At 37.3% G+C, this 17257-nt stretch overlaps 1 protein-coding gene across 1 annotated transcript in view; it reads right to left on the bottom strand.

Annotated features, from left to right (window-relative positions):
* The window catches only part of LOC135084482 (sperm surface protein Sp17), a 224368-nt gene that overhangs the window by 192608 nt on the left and 14503 nt on the right, over positions 1 to 17257 (bottom strand). The window lies entirely within an intron of this gene.

The following is a 17257-nucleotide window of genomic DNA, read 5'->3' as shown; positions in this document are numbered from 1 at the left end:
ACCCAATACCGATGCTTGAGCACGCGATATTCATAAATCTCATAACAAATGTATTGGAATTTCATTAGTCTGGGTTTGGTAATGTGGGCAGGGTAATTATCTATAGTATGAACTGTATATCAAGGTACAAACACTGGCATATGCCACTTTTTGAACCTAGGCGTGATAGGTTATTTTGTAACAAAAATATTGTGTTAACTGTACCTATGCCATATCATTGTAGCATAGATTTGGGCAACACTTCAAAAAAAAATCAAAAAATCAAAATCAAAAAATATTTATTCAGTTTAGACCACAAGTGGCACTTATGAACGTCAATAGAAAATAATAAAAAAAGAAAAGGTAGCCCTTATGGGGCACTTTACATGTCTCCTTATCTTTTGGGCCCTACCAGCGCTTCGAGACAAACATATGGCAAGTGCTGAGAAGAAACGCCGGAACAAACTCAGTCACTACTTATTGCCAGGAATTATCTAACGGTAAGAATAGTCAAATTTAAGTACATCAAATATGTGCAGACTGAACTGACCACGCATCCTTGTCATCAATATAGTCTCGAACCTTGTAGTACCCTTTGGACATAAGGGTATTTTTTATATGTATCTTAAATTTGTTTATTGGCAATTCGACAAGGTTGTGTGGTATTTTGTTAAATATGGTAATACATTTCCCCAAGAATGAATTACCTATCCTATGCAACCTAAATGATGGAACAGCAAGTTTATTCTTATGTCTCGTGTTAAATGAGTGGACGTCACTTTTCTTAGTAAATAAATGTATATGTTTACGGACATACATAATGTTATCAAATATGTATTGCGAAGCCACAGTCAATATATTGATTTCTTTAAAAACTTCTCTAAGCGAGTCACGTGGTTTAAGACCGTATATTGCCCGAACAGCTCTTTTCTGTAAAATGAAAATTGATTCTATGTCTGCTGCTGAGCCCCACAGTAAAAGACCATAAGACATAATACTATGAAAATAACTAAAATATACAAGCCTTGCTGTTTCAACATCAGTCAAGTTTCTGATCTTTCTCACCGCAAAGGCAGATGAACTAAGTCTTCCCGCCAAGGCAGCAATATGGGGGCCCCATTGTAATTTACAGTCTAGGGTAATACCTAGAAAGACAGTAGAGTTTATCAGTTCAATGCGTTCATTATTTACTGTAATATTAGTATTAACTTGTTTGACATTAGGCATAGTGAATTTTAAACATTTAGTTTTTTTTGCGTTTAATAGCAAATTATTAGTTGTAAACCAGTCTAATACTTTGGAAAGAGCATTATTCACGTCGTCAAATATTTCCTGACGCCTGTCAGTTTTAAAAATTAAAGAAGTGTCATCAGCAAATAATACTATCTCACAAAGGTCCTTTGAATAAAAAGGTAGATCATTTATATAAATCAGAAAGAGCAATGGTCCCAGTATTGAGCCTTGGGGCACTCCCATTTTTAGGGGGGCGCCCGAAGAGTTAGTTCCGTGAATATTTACTTTTTGTAATCTGTCTGAGAGGTAAGAGTGTAATAGGCTTAAGGCCTTGCCTGATACGCCATAATGTTCTAGCTTAAATAACAGAGTTTGATGATCAACACAGTCAAACGCCTTCGATAAGTCACAAAATACACCAATAGCATCCTTTTTCTCCTGCCAAGCATCGAAAATGTGTTTGATAAGAGCAACCCCTGCATCGGTCGTACTTTTCCCTTTTGTGAACCCATATTGTTTTTCATGAAACAGTTTATTTAAGTTAAAATGAGACAGTAGTTGATTGAAAATAATTTTTTCAAATATTTTACTGAGCGCAGGTAGTATCGATATAGGTCTAAAGTTGGATGGGTCACTTTTGTCTCCTGCTTTAAATAATGGTATGATTTTACTATGTTTCATCAGGGTAGGGAACTGACCTTCGTTAATACATTCATTAAAGATATGAGCTAAATGGGGAGCTATAAGAGGAATGATGGGTTTTATTATGTCTGTTGATATGCCCCATATATCCTCTGTCTTTTTTATATTTAGTTCTTTGAAAGTTTTTATAATAACTATGGGGTCTATTTGTCTAAATTTTAATGGGCTATTGCAAACATCAACACAACCCTCGAGAAGAGACATTGCCTGATATGAACATGAATTAAGATTGCTTGTTGTTATGATTGGTACATTTGAGAAGTAACCTTCGAATGCGTTTGCTACCTTATCATTGCATTTAATATACTTATTATCAATTTTTAATGCGAATGTGTCATCCCGAGATATAATTCTACAAGTTTCTTTATTAATACAATTCCAAGTAGCTTTAATTTTGTTGCCAGAGTTTTTAATTTTGTCACGTATGTAAATAGATTTTGCCATGGTACAAACTTGTTTAAAAACTTTTGAGTATTTTTTTACATATTCTATAAAGTCCGGGTCGCTACTATAGGCTTTTCTACCATATAATTCAAACATTTTTTTCCTACTAATATAAATACCTACTGTAGCCCAGTCACTGAATTTAGTTTTATTGTTTTTAATAATAATTGTTTTCTTAGGAAAAGTTTTATTGAACTCATTTTTAATTAATTCAAATAATTGCTCATATAAAATATTTATACTACAGTTAAAATAATGCAAAAGTGGGACCTTATTAGATATTTGAGATTTAAATTTGTCTTTCTGGGATGCAGTGACTGGTCTATATTCTATTTCCTTGCTCGATGGCACAAAATGGTGTTGAAATGACACTATTTGACCGCAATGATCAGAATTAACAAAATTTATTATTGATTTCTCTAGCACTAAGCAGTTACAGAATATATTGTCTAAGCAAGTAGCTGATGTTGGAGTCACCCTAGTTGGTTCAGAGAAAAGATTTAACAAGTTAAAAGATTTGAATAAATTTAAAAACCGTATTGAAAGAGAGGAATCTTCTATTATATTAATATTAAAGTCTCCACATACAACTACTTTCTTTGAACTATTACACACTTTTCTAAGTACCTCTTCCATTGTGGTTTCAAATAATTCATAGTTACTAGATGGGGGTCTATATACACATACAATAACATAGTCGTCCAGTTCTGCACATGACAGCTCAATAGTTCGCTCGACAGAGAGAGATACAATATCTTTACGCTCTTTACATTTTAATTTATCATTGATTAATATTAGTGACCCTCCACGAATAGCTAACTCTCTAGTGAATGAACTAATAAGCTTATAATTATTAATGCTCAGCATTAGTTCATATTGCCTGAGCCAATGTTCCGTTAAACATAAGACATGAATATTCAATTCTTGGATAAATAACTCAATTTCCAAGTCTTTGCCGGAGAAGCCTTGTACATTTTGATGCACTAAATTAAAACCGTTAAATTTCTTTGTACCCGAATTTTGTATGCCAGAGTTATCCTCTATTGTCTTACGATGTAATTTAAATTATGATTTGGAACAGATTCCAAGGGTCGAACATCCATGTTCTGCTCAATAAAAGCAGTTTGGCTAGCCAAATTAATGGCTAAATATTTAATAAAATATGATAGCGAATTCGCTATTCGTCTTTTACAATATTTATTTAGATAATTATATTTATCTATTGTCAATAAATTCGATTACTAGAATACTAGATCAAAGAAAAACATTCATTCGTTTTGTAAATCAATATCATACAATATAATTAATTATAATGTGATACGGTGCCCACTATAACGTTGCCTCTAAAACAAAACATAAAATGAAGTATTCAAAATAACAACTAATTTTTAAGTTTATATTTTATGAAAGTACTCGTAACTCTAAGATACAATTTTAACTGTAACTGAATAGTACAGGACTATTTCTCTTTCCCACAGCTGCAACTCCTGTGTAGCCAGGATCTACAGCTTGACCGCCAATAAAAAACCCAACCAGTGAAGGTCAAGTTTGTCCCGGGGGAAAGTTAAACTGTCATTGGACCCGCAACGAAATTAATCAGAAGAACATAGGAGGAGTTCGAAGTTAAGGTTCGACTTCCCTCCGTTGCAAAGCAAAGCAAAGGGTTGAATAGTACGTCGAAAAATGAGAAAATTATACTTACTGCACACACAAAAGGTGAGCAAAAGTGGGACTTAATATCCTTAACGTAATAAGGAGTTACAAGCTTTTAACTTCCACTGAACCTGCGCCGAGGCCGACGTGTAAAACCTCCTAAGTAAAAATATGAAAATATTTTCATATAAGCACAACAAACAGCTTACAGGAGCAACGCCAGCTCGACTGTGAAATCTCAAATTATATTTGTCCGTGAATATCCAGACTTACGACTTTTAGGGTGACTATAATTTGTTTTTAGGGAGAGACTGTTCTGTAGATAAATAAAATTAGGATTTTTGTACTTATTCTGAGGCCTTATTGTTTACGTTTTTTTTACAGGCACATAGCGCCTATCTAACCTTCACTGATCAATGGAGACCAACTTCTGATCCTAGCAATTACTGGAGTAAGATTGGAGGGAAAGAGAGGTGCGATTAGTCCCTTCATCATCAGGTCATTTAGCGAGTAACACCCTCTCTAATTCACTGGAGACAAATGTAGGATTATAGCGGCCTACACTCCACACTGGCCAGGCGGGTTGGAAAGGGTTTTAGTTCTTTACTTAGATGATTTTCGCCGCTTTTGATGCAGATTTCACGAGATAAGCTAGTTAGTTCAAGAGATAAGTTTAACTTGCTTACCTGAGTTTTCTATAGTTATTTACAAACTGCAAACTATACAAACACTATGGGAAACTGCGTTAGTTTACTATAAAAACGTACATAGTCTCTTTTAAACGTTGACGTCGCCTTATGGACACTATGGACGTCGATAAGAACGTTTGACGCCGACATCCTACGCCACGTATAGCGTTTAATAGACCGTAGCCTTAGCTTAGGCCTTGGTCTGCAACAAGCTTAATGGTCACCCTAACGACCCACCGTCCCCCCGGTGTATCACCTAGCTAGGTAATAGCATTACTGAGCCCTTCCCCCAGCGATTGCGTCTATGTATGCATTATCAGAATCCTTTATTGCGCCACAGTAAAAGATAATAGTAAATCATGACCGGTCAACATGGAAATCATTGGGAGGCCTATGTTCAGTAGTGGACGTCCTGTGGCTAAAATGATAATACATACAGCAGGAAGAATTCGAATTGCAATTCGCATAGGCACCTTCACTCGTTGCTGGGATTCGTATAACTATTTTCTAGGCAAATTAAGTAAATATCATTAACCAATTGACATTCACAACTTCTATAAAATACTCTTACTTAGCCTAGAAAACCCACCCAGTTTTGTATCAGATGTAAAAATATACTTTAGTAGCTTACAAATCACAGTTCCTATATTGAGGATCTTATATGGCATTTACTGACTCAAAGCCGTAGTATGAAGCCTTCCCACCTGGAAGACCAATGACATTATTAAGGTTGCTGTTGGATGCAAAAATCCCAGAGCTACGATGGCGTTCTATGCATATGAGAGAAAACAGAAACTGCTAGAAGCTGATAAGGTTGTTCTAGCTAGAATATTCTTTATCGACAGTAACTAAAGATGATGATGACTGTGTATTCTTTATTCATCATCATCATCATTTCAGCCATAGAACTTCCACTGCTGACCATAGGTCTAACCCAATGATTTCTATATTGACCGGTTGGTAGCGGCCTGCATCCAGCGTCTTCCTGCTATCTTATGAGGTCATCGGTCCACCTTATGGGTGGATGTCCTACGTGGTTATTCTTTATTGGTAGTATTTTAAGATAAAAGACGCTGTTTAAACATGTTTTACTGTCCCATTGAACTGTGATAACACACTCTTACTCCCTCTAATCTTGTTTGTCAGATGGAACAGTGATTTCCACGAGACACATATTAAGTCGTGTGATGCACAATGCAGTTATGCGATTTTTCAGTGGCTATTTCCATGTATTTCTATTAAGTAGGTACTTTAATGAACTAGAGATTGCAACCCGGTATTTTTCTCAACCCGGCCGGACCCGGTTTGCAATCTCTAAATTGGACGTAACTGAAGAATGATAGTTTCACCGTTTCGTGTGTTTTTAATTACATTATGAACACTACAGTATACTTCATCGTTCGTTTCAGCCAAAAGTCCACTGCTGGACAAAGGAATTCCACAATGGTATATGTACTTACAATAAGTATAATATTTTTTTACAAATTACAAGTAACTCGTGAAAGCTTATTTTCAACTATTTTCACATGCAATTCCAAGTAAGTATTTGTTTCGAGCACTGCCTACTTAAACAAAGTATTGCAGTATTTTTATTGTTTGTAGAACACAATGCACTTAGTTTATCTTTTTTAACCGATTTCAAAAAAAGGAGGAGGTTATAATATAAACTCGAACATAATAATATTATGTTCGACTGTATGTATTTTAGTTAATATTTTTCATATCCAAATTCATCAGTCACTTAAAAATATGGTTTCTAAAATGCTTGTCTCCTAAAACAACATTCATTTTGCATCCAGTTTCGTTCATCTTTAAAACTTTAATATACGCAGTCGTTCAAAAACCAATACAAATATGCTATGCCAATATACAGGGTGTTCACTCTGCTGTGAATTATTGGCTCAAAGGAGTCCTCGCTTGAATTATGCATCTCAATTTACCTTGCTAGGCGGAAAGACTGGTTATGCCTGGAATCTGCCTGGATAACGATCTGAGATTATTAATTGCCTATTGCTTGTGATTGCGTTGAAATAATTCGTTTTAGTTTATGAATAAGCTATCGTTGAATTTAAGTTTAAAGATACTTAGAAATAATGGAAAATGTTGAAAGAAGTGCTGAATGAAATATTGGAAAAATGACGTGGAAAAGTTTTGATTCGTTTAATAAGAAAAATATTTAACTATGTGGTTCGAACATAATAATAAACTGATTCAGACCGTCTGAATATTATTTCAATGACAAATGTTGATTTTCAGTCGGGACTGGGATTTAGATAGTATTTGCTACTTTACGAAATGATCTTGATAATTTCATTCCATAACCACATACTTAGTTATAAAAGCATTTTGTGTTCCGGCAGTTACAGGTAAGATAGAACACGTCCTCTGTGGTTGAGGATTCCGGGTGAAGACTTGATCATTACTTTCCATAAGGAAACAGAATCGTTCGTTCGTTCGTTTCAGCCAAATGACGTCCACTGCTGGACAAAGGCCTCCCGTTCTTCCTGCGACCACAGAATAATAATAAGTACTACGTACAGAAGTTTTACTTCGCGATGGTATTTAAAAAAATGTGTGCTCAATGTCATTAACAATATGGCGTAATTTAGCCTGTCTCAAGAGTCAGGCACCATTTTGTTGACAAACGTCAGTGATCGGCACTGCGCCGAAGCTATAGGGCTGACTTCGGTAAAATGATGTGACGTGAGGTGCCAAACTGCGGAAAATGGCGGAGGAAAAACTTGACTTAGCATGAATTATCATGAATAATATTAACTACTTATTTACCTCTCAGTGTCTTGAGGCAACTTAAAAAAGTACATTCTGTGTTTTTATTATTAACTAGCGGCCGCCCGCGTCTCCGTACGCGTGGATCCCGTTTTGCCCCCTTCATCTATCTTACGCGGTTTAGATTTTTTCATACAAATGTTTTTTTCCCGCTTACTCCCGTTCCCGTGGGAATTTTGCAATATCCTGTTGTAACTAAGCTTTAAATTTACTAAGGTACCTGGACGCCAAATTTCAAGCGTCTAACTTAAGCGGTTTAGATTTTTCATACAAAAGGATTTTCCCGCTTATTCCCGTTCCCGTGGGAATTCCTAAGTATCCTATAACCTGCCCAGGAGTACGAAGAATAATTGTACCAAGTTTCGTTAAAATCCGTCTAGTAGTTTTTGTTTCTATAAGGAACATACAGACAGACAGACAGACAGACAGACAGACAGACAGACAGACAGACAGACAGACAGACAAAAATTTTACTGATTGCATTTTTGGCATCAGTATCGATCACTAATCACCCCCTGATAGTTATTTTGAAGATATATTTCATGTACAGAATTGACCTCTCTACAGATTTATTATAAGTATAGATTAGGCAGTTAAATACTGCACAGTATTTAGTACACCATTTTCTTTATTTTCTTCCATCATACACAAGAATACGCGTGCGTGACTCAATGTTCGCTCGTATGTGAGGCCTTGTCGAATAGTATCCTGTAGGTGGGCCATCGTGCGTGTTTTGTTTTCGATGTAAACTCGCGGAGATGAACAGGCCTGCTGCGACCTTTACCAGATCATCGGTCCACCTAGTAAGAGGCCTGTCCGGCCTAGTAGGAGGAAAGGAGATTTAAAATATGATAAATTCAAAAATCAGTACCGTAGGCGTACACTCAAGTTATAACCATCGGACTTGCGAACAATATTTTAAGTGCGAATTTCTCCCCCATCCCGGATTCGTTTTTTAATTCCCCAAGGAACAGTGTTCGGCCCTGTTCCGAATACTAATCAGTCGTCTGTAGTGATGCGTGTTGACAGTATCGATAGATTTATCAATACCCGAAACAAAAACAATTCGTCGGCGTCGTCGAACAACGACGTATCTGCAAAATGTTAAGTTTCCAGGAGAGCGTTTTGAAGTTTTGGAACCGGTTTTTTGTGTCTACAAAAAAAACTACTTGGCTGATCGGTTTCAAATTTGGGGATGTTATAAACATAAAGATGTTATTTTATATAACTATGTACCCATCTCCAAAAATACTTAGTTTTTTGTAAAAATGCATACATGCGTCATTGTTCTATGGACAATTTGAGGATGTATGTGATAAACCGTCGTTGTTCCGCGAATTTTTTTAATCAAATATATGACGTATGTCACTTTTAGTCATTATTCTACGGAACTTCTGCCATGAGTACCCGTCGGATGATGAAGAAAGTTGGAGGAAATAAATAAAAAACATTGTTTATCAGGTTTCATTATTAATTAATTTATAAATAAAGACAATAGGTATCAAAGAAAGTGCCGTGTGGTGACGGCAGAGTAGAATACATTTGTCACCAACCCCTACTCTTCCCGCGGGTGTCGTAAGAGGCGACTTAGGGACTACACATCAAACAGAGAATGGGCAGCAGCGCTCTTTTAAAAACATCAATCTTTTAAACTGCGATCTCCAACCCGCCTGCCAAGCGTGGAGATTATGGCAAAACCCTCCACTATAGTGGAGGAGGCTCATAGTCCAGCAGTGGACTGTAAAAGGCTGTTGATGAGGTATCAAAGAAAATTAACAAAAATCAAGGATAGATAAACCACATCCATATACTGCGGCAGGTTATGCAGAAGATCGAAGAGTATAACTTGCCACTATGCTTGGAGTTCGTGGACTATGAGAAGGCCTTCGATTCGATCGAGATTTGGGCAGTGCTGCAATCTCTCCCTGCACCGCGGCCATATCGACTCTCGTTACATCGAGGTGCTGAAGTACTTCTACATGAACGCACCAATCCGGCCCGAATACAGAAGCAGAGCACGAGCGCGATTCCACTACAGCGAGGCGTAAGGCTGGGAGATTTTATACCTATTTCCAAAACTGTTCACCTGTCCAACTCCTGGAATGAAAGGATTCGGCATAAATATCAACGACGAGTACAACACTCACCTTAGGTATGCCGACGATAATATTATGGTCATGGCAGAATCTTTGGAAGACCTCGACACAATATTAAAGACCTTAATCGAGTATCCCAACGGGGCCTTTGGATGAACATGGAAAAAATTAACTTATGTCGAATGTCCATGTTGCACCCTACCCAACTTCGGTTGGGATCTCAATTATTCTTGAGATTGTTGACAAGTAGGATGTCTACCTTGGACAAAAGATTTAGCTAGGTAGGTCCAACTTCGAGAAAGAGGTCAATCGACGAATCTACCTCGACTGGGCAGTATCCGGAAAATATCCTAACGGGGCCTTTGGATGAACATGGAAAAAATTAACTTATGTCGAATGTCCATGTTGCACCCTACCCAACTTCGGTTGGGATCTCAATTCTTGAGATTGTTGACAAGTAGGATGTCTACCTTGGACAAAAGATTTAGCTAGGTAGGTCCAACTTCGAGAAAGAGGTCAATCGACGAATCTACCTCGACTGGGCAGTATCCGGAAAACTAGACATCTTTTCGTCCAAAATCCTAAAGTGCCTAAAGACGAGAGTCTACCATCAGTGTGTGTTACCCTATTATAGGTCCAAAACGTTGGCTCTCAAAGAAGCTCAAAGTTGCACGGCGTGCTATAGCAAGGGTTATGTCAGTGTTTCTTTACGAGATCAAATCATAAATGATGGAGGTCCGTAAACAAACTAAAGTCGATGACATATCCCGACAGATTAGCATGCTGAGTGACAATAGGCAGGACACATAGTACGCAAAACTTACGGCCAATGGGGCACCAAGGTTCTGGAGTAGGCTGCATACCGAAAAACGAAGCGTGCGACATCCACCCACAAACCAAGGCGGAACGATGATCATAAAGGTAGCAGGAAGGCTGGATGCAAAAACTATCACCTATAAGATCTTGCATTTTTTGAATAATGTTGGGATCTGCTTGAAAGGGTAAAGGGGGCATTGATTTGACGGTGTAAGTGCTACTTAGAAATGAATAAAATAAATAAGTATAAAATTTAACTTAGACGAAAAGCTTTCTAAGCACACCTATACTTACAGGGTGACGTGTAATAAGTGAACATCCTTGTAAGGGATAACAGGTTATTGTAACCAATTTATTTATGTAGGTATATGCCTAGGCAAAAGTCAAGCATTTCTCAGTTTTAATAGGGACATCCTAACATGGTGTTCCGATAAAAATTGAGCGGGCGCCCTTTTATCACATTTTTTTCTTTTATTTTATTACTTTTATGTTTTACTGTGTGTTTAATAAAGTCTTTTATTAATTTTATTATTTATAGTTTGGGCTTTTTCTACCTTAGCTTAAAAGCAGGAAAATTTAAAATCAGTTACGGGATATTAATTATTATTATTTTGATTTTTTGTATGGAAAAATTACATTGTGTTTTGCGTAGGCAAATACTTATCTAATTTGATTGCAAATGACATGCACTATAATCCTTTACAAGGATGTTCACTCATTACAAGATGTCATCCTGTATACGCAAAAAAAACCTTTATTTTTAACACAATATTTATTTTGAGTAACAAATCGTCAAAAAGAAACACATTAAAATCAAATTATTGTAGTCTCAATTTTTTATTTTATTTTTTAAGCAATTTAAAAATAGAACAAAGGCGCAATTGGAATACCCGTCCCTAGTACAAAGTCGGTTGTGTATATCCGACGTCAAAATTACCAAACTTTACCGAACTACAACGATGGTTCTGATCAAACGTCAAACAAATGTCCTTAGAACAATGTAAGTTCAGTACATCCGCCACCAAAAACAATTATTTTGTACCAAACATTCTTAATGTTTATACTCATCAATCTACCTACAAATACCATAAAATAAAAACAAAAGGACACTGTTTCTTTTATTTTCGAACTTCCTAGTACAACGACGGGTGTGTACGTACGTCACAGTTTTTTTTTCTCTGACTTCCCTAGTAAAGAGATGGTTGTGACTTTCAGTCATCAAAACGATAAAGTGTCCAAACTTATAGATATAAAGACGAAATTCTAGATACATTCAATATCAATACGAATACAAATGTATAAGCTATTCCAACAAACGATGTGCAGTCTTCCGAAGTACAATGACGCTTGCACAAACACGTCTCTGTACTGCGTTAGAATAATCACATCCGTCTGTGTTCGATTCTGTATCTTCGATATTATTACGAATTTTGAAAAATTAAAAAATTAGTTTATAAAGGGGCTATTTTAGAGTAGTTTAATGCAAAAAAACAGATTTTGACGGTTGCGATCATACGACGTTGTTCGACGACGCCGACGAATTGTTTTTTGCAAAGCAGAAGGCAAACGATTTCGTTACTGCAAAATGTCGAACAATATTTCCGCATGACAAATATCGGTAAATTATTGAGTATAATCTCGATAGAATATGCGGACTAGATTCTTATCTTGGGAAATTGATTTTTTAAGTTTTTAAAATGTTTGAGATGCAACTCATAAATGCAAAAATAAAATTAAATAAGTACTATTTTTTTCTAATAACGAAGGGCTCATGAGGTCTAACATCTTCGGCATCTGAGGGCTCAATCGGACCGGTCGCTACACTATAGCACGGAATCATTTATTAAACTGTGCTTTTAAAGTACCTACCAAACTGTCCAGTGTCGATACTTTTAAATGTTAAACTCTCTGACAACCGATATCGACAAGTTATACAACACTAATCGTCTGAAGATTTATGACCGAAAATGATGACGGAGAAATGTAAAGAAATGGACATTTAATTGGTTTTAGACGGACAAAATGAGTAGGACGTGAAGTAGAGAAGGATGCAGACAATAGCACGATTTTGCTACATAAAGTGCCCCCTCTGGGAACCAAACCCGGGCCTTGTAGATCTGAAGCGAAAGTTAGTCTTAGCACTACACCGTAAAGTCGGATGAAACTTTTATCTCTACCTACTTTTACCTAAGATGGACCGACGACATCATAAAGGTAGCAGGAAGGCCAGCGCCTTCACGCAGGCCGCTGCCGCTACCAATCGATCAACATGGAAACAATTGGAGGAGGCCTGTGTTCTGTAGTGGACGTCCTATGGCTGAAATGATGATGATGACTTTTAACTACGAATAAAATTACGATGCCTTATACTTATTTATTTTGTTTTCATAATATTATGTCTTGTGCGTCGTACTATAAAAATATAATGTCAAAATTGGAGATCTAAAATATTGTCTGAAAAAATCGTGTGAAAAATAACAATTCAACAAAGAAAATGGTCGACAAGAAAACAGTTTCGTAGTGGCCAGTGTCGCAAGGCCATAAATATTTTTCGATGAGAAAAAAAAATCGCTCGTTCGTTTTTAGCCAAATGACGTCCCCTAAGAAAAAAAAAGTAGTAGTGGCCAGTTTTCATACCAACTTTTATTTCAGTAGAAGCACAAACAAATCAACACTCTATATTCTTACACATAAGTCTCATTTATTATTCTACGCACAATGCCATAACATTTTCTCCTTCAGATCATTCATACTCTTTCCTTGAAAGCATTCTTTTGTGCAGCCGAAATATCCTGACGTTCGTAAAGGATCAGTCACTTATAACTTATAAGTGACGTGACTTATATTAATTACTTTCGGACGAGTATCAGTCTTAATGGACTCTACTCACTATACCGTGAACTACCTATCATAAAAATATGACCTATGTGTTGTACTAACACTTTTTTTATTAACTTTATAAGTGTCTAGCTCGTTCGTTCGTTTCAGCCGAAAGACGTCCACTGCTGGACAAAGGCCTCCCCCAAGGATTTCCACAAAGACCGGTCCTGCGCCGCTCGCATTCTGGCACCTCCCGCGACCTTCACCAGATCGTCTGTCCTCCTAGTGGGAGGCCTGCCCATTAGTGTCTATTTCACATAAAAACAAAATAAAATAAAGGCATATCGCAAAAAGAAGTAAAAAAATAGTGTTGTATAACTTATCAATCGTCTCGATAAGACAGACCTCATACAAAAGCATAATTTTGTGCGACAATATTGGCTCCACATAATTTCATGCTAGAACATGTCCCTCTCCGAAATTCCATCTCTATTCTAAAATTAATCATGTGCGTTCCCTTCGAGAGGCCACTATGGAAAACGAAGGTTTCGTATACATAAAGATTTAGCAGAACCTCTAAAACAAATGTAGCCAGAATTATAAATTTGTAGGTGTTGTAAGTTGTAATCATCTCATTTGGTCAGATTCAGTAATTTGGCATTTGACATAGTTCATCTGAGGGACCACATTCGGCGAGTTGTAGCGTCCAACTTACAACACCTACAAATTTATAATTCTGGCTACATTTGTTTTAGAGGTTCTGCTATATCTTTATGTATACGAAACCTTCGTTTTCCACAGTGGCCTCTCGAAGGGAACGCACATAATTAATCACAAATAAAATTAGTCCAAGGATTGGGGCGTGAAAAGGCGTGAAAAAACGTCACACACAGACAGAAATACTTATTATATTACTCTTAAGAGTAAAAAAAATAAAGGTTCTAAGTCACCGCAAAAAACTTTATAAATATAAGTAGGTATCAAAGAGAGTGGTTCTATGATTAAATAAAAGCAAAATATAGAGATTTCACGAGAAAGCTGGTAAGTACCTACTTAGTGAGGACGAAAAAATAAAATAAACTTGTCTTTGGAAAGTTTTTCGTTATCAAGTTGGAAATATTTTTTTATATTCATCATTGTTACTCTTCGTGCGTAAAATTTATTATTATTTTCAGTACGTGAGCTTACTACGACCAATTTTCACTTTTGCATTAAACATACTTAAGTAACTCCGGTTATATTTATTTTATAGCCCAAAATATCAAGTGAAAACTTTACACCTCCGTCGGTGATATCCACATATCTTTGTTGCTTTCCGATACAAACGCGCCAGGGAGAGCTCACAGACGAGCGACAGTATCGGCGACTGCTTGCGACTTAAGTCGGCGACAGTTGCCGATAATCGTCGAGATATTCAAATTAGACGACTGTCGCCGACGCATCGCGAGTACCGCCGATGGTTGCTGACAGTCGCCGATACATCGTGACTCTCGTAGACGGGCTCTCACTAACGTATAGTCAGAGTGTCAACATGACATGACAACAAGAGGCGCAAGTCGAAGGCTGTCGCCGACAATCGCCGACAGTCGCCTAACAGTCGCCTACCACTATCGCAAGCAGTAGCCGGCATAATGACTATCTTACATAGAAAGACACGGGTCTTAATGCGACATTTATTAATGAGTCGCGAAAGTTTTTAAAATCTATAATGTCGCTCGTCTGATTTCTTACATCGCATCAAAATTCACCGCACGTTAACCTGTCAGGAACACGCATTTTAACGTGTAACGTGTAGGCAGTTTCGGTGGTTGTTACCGTGTCAGGTAGCGTCACCTATAGATGATAAATGGTTTTATTCAAAAAATGCGCGTTATTTAACTTGTCAAAACAATAGTAAAAAATGGTTTCAGAGAATAACAGAAACATGGACTGACATAGTTAATTTTTAACTTCAAAAAAAGGTTTAAAATTTTCTTTTTTCTTTTTTATACCTACTCCTGAGGTGGTCCCATCGTCACCAAGTCAGGATCTGATGATGGGCTCCACAACACAAAAATAATGTTTTAAATCGGACCAGTAAGTAGTTCCTGAGGTTAGCGCGTTCAACCACAAAGAAACAAACTCTTCTTTCTTATATTATTAGTGCACGAGTTGGTATAAAGGTTTCCAGCATTGGCGCCCTCACGCCTCGGGTTTCATTCATTGTGCCATAAAATACGTTTGATGGCTGCTACAGGAAGAAATGTGCATGAAATATTTGTTAGCACGTCTCGTAAGAATTTGGGGATGTTTTTATATACGAAACTGTGCGTTAGGAAAGACATAAGCTGAGTTGCACCACCTAACTTTAACCGAAAATTATATAACCGGTGTTTTTTGTATGGAATTTGACAGATTTTTGACGTTTGTTACCTAGCCGTCAGCCTATAGATGACCCACGCTGAACTGTCCCGCCAAACTCAATGACAGGGGGGCGCTACCATCGTTCAACTATATGGTTTCCAACATGGCAAAAATCGGAACCAGCGATTCGGTATTGACGGTGGCGCCCCGCTGTCAATGTCATCGATAGGACAGTTCAGTATTTTGGAACTATAAGTACCTACTTGTGAATTTGAAAACTTCTCAACGGTGACGCAGGGTTATACTGGATTTGCCACAGAGTCGAGTCGTCACAGGAAAAAAATATTATTCGTCACACTATTGCTCGTGACAAATAGACGCTATCTATTCGCATTTATGACGAATTTACTCAAAATTGTTCTCAATTTTGAACTGTAACTGAAAATAATAAACACCGTCGCATCTTATGTAGTTTTTCGAGGCCATTTTGCCACAATAATATATCTGATGTTAAATATATTTGTATATTACCTACCTATATGAAAATAAGCTAAAGCTTTATGCATTTCATAGCATAGCCGGGAACATGTCATGTCACGGGAATGACGGGACTGGTAGTCAGCGACGTGACAGCTCCATGCGTTGTGACAGGGTTGCCACTTGTGATCGGTTACTTCTTTGCAACCGATATCAGAATTTTGTACTTGACATACAAAAAAAATTAAAAGAACTATAAAATGGCAATGCTAGATTTTGTATGGAAGGTGGCGTCTTTTTTTTTTCGCGCGGCCATCGACCAAACTTTGTTTTTTGATTACAAAATAGTGTAATAAACTAAACTTACTATGGCATGTATACCTCTAAACTCAGTCTGAACTGAGTTACGAGCATTAGAAGTTTAATTATTTTCATACTAGATTTGCTTTTTGCGCGCAAGTTTTGTAAGAAATTGCAACAACAGTCTACTTTATTATTTACCTTAGAGCCAGCCCTAGCTCTGACATGTGTAACAGCTTTATGTCACTCCTTTGTTCAAGCAGCCATTGTGAAGTATCCCTCTTTGTATGGTTATAATTGATTTATGCTTTGAGGTTTATTCCTACCTACCTACCTCTAGAATACCGGAAGACGTAGTGTCAGGCTCCCCACTAGGTGGACTGACGATCTGGTGAAGGTCGCCAGTGCCTGGATGCGGGTGGCAAAGGACCGGTCGTTGTGAAAATCCTTGAAGTCTTTGTCCAGCAGTGGACGTCATTTGGCTGGAACAAACGAACCTACCTCTAGGTATCACGGTTAGTGCCCGTACTTTCAGCATACCAGTATAGGATAGATGGTATTCTTTCAACTTACGTACGAGCTGAAGATAACTAAATAAGACTGGGTTGCACCATTTTAACTTTGACAAACGTCAAGAATCTTTGAAACTCCATACAATATACGCCGGTTATCGTTATAATTACGATCAAAGTTAGGTGGTGCAACTCAGCTTTAGAATAATGAAAAATGTAATTAGCGTTTTTATTTTAAGGCTATTTCAAAAGACGTTTCCATATGCGATCCTGCAAACGGACGACTAACATTCGGCTAAAAACTCGCAACGCGGACGTGTTGGCGTCCCCTAGCACTTAGCAAGTACTTAGTGTTTGTAGTGGCTAGAGTTAGTTCAAGTGCTGCCGCTTGGTCGAATTTAAAAAA

The sequence above is a fragment of the Ostrinia nubilalis genome, chromosome 26, assembly GCF_963855985.1.
Source record: "Ostrinia nubilalis chromosome 26, ilOstNubi1.1, whole genome shotgun sequence".
Lineage (NCBI taxonomy): Eukaryota > Metazoa > Arthropoda > Insecta > Lepidoptera > Crambidae > Ostrinia > Ostrinia nubilalis.
The sequence above is the reverse complement of the archived record's forward strand: the minus strand, read 5'-3'. Positions and strand labels throughout refer to the sequence as shown.